Source organism: Pholcus phalangioides, unplaced genomic scaffold (assembly GCF_987345545.1).
Source record: "Pholcus phalangioides strain wild (caught in Gottingen) unplaced genomic scaffold, Ppha-v1.0 ptg000017l_1, whole genome shotgun sequence".
NCBI classification, from domain to species: domain Eukaryota; kingdom Metazoa; phylum Arthropoda; class Arachnida; order Araneae; family Pholcidae; genus Pholcus; species Pholcus phalangioides.
The window spans coordinates 65,199,296-65,204,504 of NW_028301610.1; the positions used below are offsets into that span (position 1 = coordinate 65,199,296).

At 33.4% G+C, this 5,209-nt stretch overlaps 1 long non-coding RNA gene across 1 annotated transcript; it reads right to left on the reverse strand.

Moving 5' to 3' along the window:
- Positions 1-350: 350 nt before the first annotated feature.
- LOC149074646 (uncharacterized) lies at positions 351-4,357 on the reverse strand. Its single transcript, XR_016194432.1, has 4 exons — positions 4,178-4,357; positions 3,368-3,441; positions 590-709; positions 351-486 (listed from the first exon to the last, which is right to left on the reverse strand). It is a non-coding gene; the product is annotated as an uncharacterized LOC149074646 (long non-coding RNA).
- Between the last annotated feature and the right edge of the window lie 852 nt (positions 4,358-5,209).

Here is a 5,209-nt window from a genome sequence, read left to right on the forward strand (position 1 = left end):
CAGAGATTTCTTAGGTAGGATACCCACTTTGTACTGTAACATAACAAGCAAGTTATCAACTATGTAATTACATCTGTTATAATGTATTTACACTCAAGTTATTAGAATAAGGTTATTTAGAACTGTTCATTTTGTTTTTTCAGCTGCATCTAATAAAAAAAATAAATTGTAACTATAATTGGGATAGATTAACTTTATGTTATTCCATCCAGTTGTTAAAAATACACGTGAATTTCCTATGCAACTGATTCTTGCGTCAAATTCACTGCAATAAAGCAACATCCATAGATTTTTTTTCGAATTAAAAATTGTAATCACAAAACAGAAAACACCTATTTACAACTCATGAATAAATTTATTAGATACTTGTATACAGTATCATCAAAATCATTTCACATGCACACATATGATCGTGCTACGTATGAATATACATGATGATCAACTTCCAAGTCAGCACTGAAAGGTAATTTCATTCAGCATTTTCACCTGAAATGGAGGAAGCGGGTAAATCGATAAATTAATGAATATTGGAAGCTTTGTGTGTGTGTGTCATAAAAATGACAGAGTTAAAAATGAAGGTTCAACTTACTTGAGAAATTCATGGATTAAATCCATCTGCACACTTCATGAGCACTGAGTTCTACGTCGTTAACAGAAAAATGTAATTTCTTCCTTTTTATAACTCCCTCACTTCAGCAAAGTCAAAAATCTAAAAACATTTTAAATAGTTACAAATAATATTTCAATGTATCCATAGTGATGGAACACTACTAACAACCATACATGCACTTCACACACATTCCTCTCATATTTGCCTTCTGCGTACTTTCTAGAAATTGTTCATTTGTTGATTAGTTCGAAAAATTTTACAAAATTGCTCACTTGTGTGTTTCAATAATTTTTTTTTCAATGTTCATTCAACAATTGATTATGTGTCAAAGATTCTCTCACATCTTTGGGTAGGGTGAATGTTTTCTGAAACTTTTTGAGCAGGAGATGTTTGGGAAAGCTAGACTAAACTCACTTTAAATGAGAAAGAGCAAGTTTTTGCTTATTTTGGACAATTGCACAGCTCATTCAGAGATAAAATATCTTCAGACAATCCAAATATGATTTCTCTGCCTAATTAAAGATGCCTATTCACAATAATTATAAACAGGGACATACATAAACAGTTTTTAAAAATCATTGAAGGTGAGATAAAATGGAAACCTTGCTAACTTGACACCTGCTTAAGTGGACAATTTTCTCGATCCTATAAGAGTGTTGAGTTATCAAGGTCCCACTTATACTACTGCACCACATATACACATTTCTCTAAGGAATTTAACATGATTGGCATGTGTTGGAAAGTGGATAAATAGTTTCTGTAAGGTTTCCCCCTATCGGGAAGGAGCATGATGGGATTAGAAAGCGTGGGTAGGGGAAAAAGGCCATCGACGGTGAAGAGAAAAGAAGTTTGATGTGTTTTGGGTAGTTAGAGAGTGGCTCCTGTGGACTCAGGAGGTAGTTTTAAAGGCTCGCTGTAAGCGAGGAGGACGTGTGAATATTATGTTTATTGTTGAAAATTATGATTAAACCAAGTAATATATATAAAAGTGACAGTGATTATGATTGTGGCAATCAGTCATTGAAAACGAACCCGACAGTTTCCTTCCTTAACACAAAACTAACATTCCTAAATTGGAATGCATTGCCCATGTTCAGAAGATGGTTGGTGCACGTTTGAGTTAACTGAAGAAAACCATGAAAGGACTGAGTGGTAAAGGTAAATTAACCGATAAACTACAAAATTACTATGGTATTGCTATTCGTAGCAATGTGGGAAATTTAAAAAATATGCAGTTAGAGCGTCTATGGTGGTCGAATGGTCATAGTGACAAACTTGTATCATGAGCACCCAGGTTCGAACCCCACCATTGACACTGGTGGTTGGCTGAAGTTGGTTTCTTGTGGCTCCTAACTTTGAGGTGCAAATGTAAGCCAATCTCCCCATCAAAAAAGTCTCGCCACAGAGGGCAACAGGCCTACAACGATACAATTACTTAATCCTTACACTTCAATCATAGTTAGAAAAACTAGGGGCAGATAGCAGCACTAAGCATAAATACCGAAACAAACTCCACATCAGCTTTCACTACACGTACATTCCAACATGTACCAGTTTTCATAATATCCACAAAGGAATATGGACGAGGTGCACGTGTGGTTTATTAGTAGTTTGCAGTTACAGCTGTATTTTTTCATTGTTCATCCAGTCATAGTGGACAATGTCCAAGAGGACCTGACAGTTGGTGTAAGCATCAGAAAGCTGCATGTGAATGACATAAAATTACTGATAAATCTCCTGCTGGCCTCTCTAATGGCAGCATAAATGTAATAAAGCCAACATACATGAGTCCTTGTGCACAATCCCTGTTTCGAAGTGCTTGCATGGTACGCTGCAGAACAACAGTGTGATTTGGAGAATTCTGCCTCTAAGGGCACTTTTATCAAACTGCAAACAATACTTTTGGGGACTATTGCAGTTCTGCGTTTTAATTCTGGCTATGTAGGCATATTGTCTGTACTTGAAATCTAGGAATCCTAGTTGATGAACTAGCGTCTATTTACTCTGCATACAAATGTGGAGAATTCTGAATGTTTGGAATGTATGTGAAACTTTTTTTTAATGCATTTTTTGAGAAACTGATTTACATCATTCTTGTCTGCTGCATACCTGATGCCTACAAAACTTTACAAGATATAGGGTTCTGTACAGCTATGAGTATGCAATGAACTAGGATCTAAGCAATATCTTTGAAACTTTTTGTGATTTACATGATTTTGAATTTAAAATATTGAGTTTTTTTAAATAAAGTTTTTTTCCCATAAACAACCATATCTCAAAATTTTTTCATTTTTTTATACTTCAAAACTTTTAGTTCATTGAACAGAACAATATTATAGCAACATACTGTGTGAAGAACAAGTTGATATAAGTAGTAGTATTTCACAATGTTTTGCAGAAATACTGAAATTATACTAATTTTAGATGTATAATTACTCTAGGCAATATACATTTTTTTTTTTCAAAATATTAATGAAAAAACATTTTCTTATGTTTACATATGTTAAAAAACATGTCTTAGTTTTATTCCACATTCAAATTAAAAACACAAGCATTTCATCCAAAATGACGTTTTTGAAAAAGTACCTCACATGTAGTCAGTCGCCTTAATGCAATGCATGCTTCTCAAATAAAATACACATCATTTCAAGAACTGAATTACACTTAACTTTATAATGCTGTAAGTTCAATGTTACAAAATTATAAATGGTTAGATACAGAAAATTTTCAAACAAAATGTAGAAAAATTAGACTTACCTTTAAAGAAATTTGCCAAAATCATACAAGTTCTGCCTGCCATTTCCTTTAGAATACACCAGACTCTCCATACTCTGTAGTACAAAATATTAACATTAATACCACTAAAACTTTCATTCATAAAAATTAATTACTCATGCAATACATTGATAAAGTGCTTAATAAGCTATGTTATATATGCAACCATTAAAAAAATTCAAAATCATGATACATATAGAACCTGCAGCAATTAAGGAAAGTATGCAAATTAAATATAGAATTTGGCACTCATTTTGCATTGAATTAAAAAATAAATTTTTAACAAAATATATAGTGGGGTATGACTGGGTGGCATGTAGTTTTTTTAGGATGCATTACATTTCTATGCAGGAATTTTTAAGCGCTTTTGTACATAGCGAGTGTGTGTATCATGTTTGCATGTCAACTTTTACATCCAAAATATACGATTGGCATTTTCATCATAGGGTTTAGAGAGCCTTCCTTGAACTGTTTCCAGTCATTAAGACGACCCGAAAATGAGCATTAATAAGACAAACATAAGATGCGGCATTATCGGTAGGTCAAACATATGATAATATATTACTATAATACATGCTATTCCTATTTATGAAGGGAATTTATTTACGAATATGTCTCTTACACACACACACACATAGATCATCTTGCGATCAACACATATTTTATGACGAGGTCAGTCAGTAGGATTTTTCTCCCAAAAATTTCGACTAATTTAATGTATATTAACATGCAAAGTGAGTGATATGTCATGACTAAAAATAAAAAATATTCGGTTTCATCACGTTAACTTACCCTTCCGCTCAACAGCATGTCTTGTCATCTCGGCTGCAACTCCTCACATAGCCGCCTTACTGTATTTTTCGTTAACCTAAATTCCTTGCATCATCTTAAATGCATATATCAAGCATTAATAGCATCGAAAAACACGAAAACAATTGTTTGAATGTGAATATATCTTCTATTAGAGCACGCATCGCCACTACGGGAAATGTAGTTGTCCTCAAGCTTAAGGAGAGCATCTCCTCACTCCTCCACTAGCGCCATCTTTGTCCTTGAGAAAGGAAATAAAGCTTTCCTTATTTAAGGAAAAGCGAGCGGAGAATACAGAATTTTTTTCTCCTTTCCTTTATTAAGGACAAACAGCGGGCTTAAGGAGAAAAACCTCGCTAAGGACAAGGGGAGAATCCAGCCCCTGGGTTCATACAACATTTCCTAAACAAAAAGTAAGGAGTTTTTAATCGTTTTTAAGGAGTCATGGCAAACTTCATAATTTACGAGTTTTACAGTGAAAAAAATAGAGGAAGCACAAATGCAAACTTGTTTTGAATCTGCCACACAAACTTTCCTTCATCTCAAAAATATAGGAGCAGAGTGGTTTACAAATTACAACTTTTTCTTTTTGTTACCCAGCATTATAAGAATTCATAAAATAATAAAATCCACATACAGATAGTTCATACTTTTATATTGTCACCGAAGTGTTATAAAACCTTCAAGTTTTGGTCAAAAGTGTAACTCATTATAGCGTCACACAAATTATAAAAATTCCAATTACTCATTCATTCCCCTCAATCATTCAAAATAAAAAACCAAAGCTGAAAAGGATTTCCTTTACAAAATTATATTTGTCGCAACTATGTATTCACCACTCTTGGTGAAAGTGGATCAACACATACACAAAAGAAAAGTTGTACTATTATGATCTGTTCAGAGTAAAAAAACTTTGTTAAACTTTTATTTATAAAACTAGGTATAACATGAAACCCAAAACTCAAAGGTGTTGGTGAATTTCCACATGTAGTGGCACAATTTTGTGACAGGAAT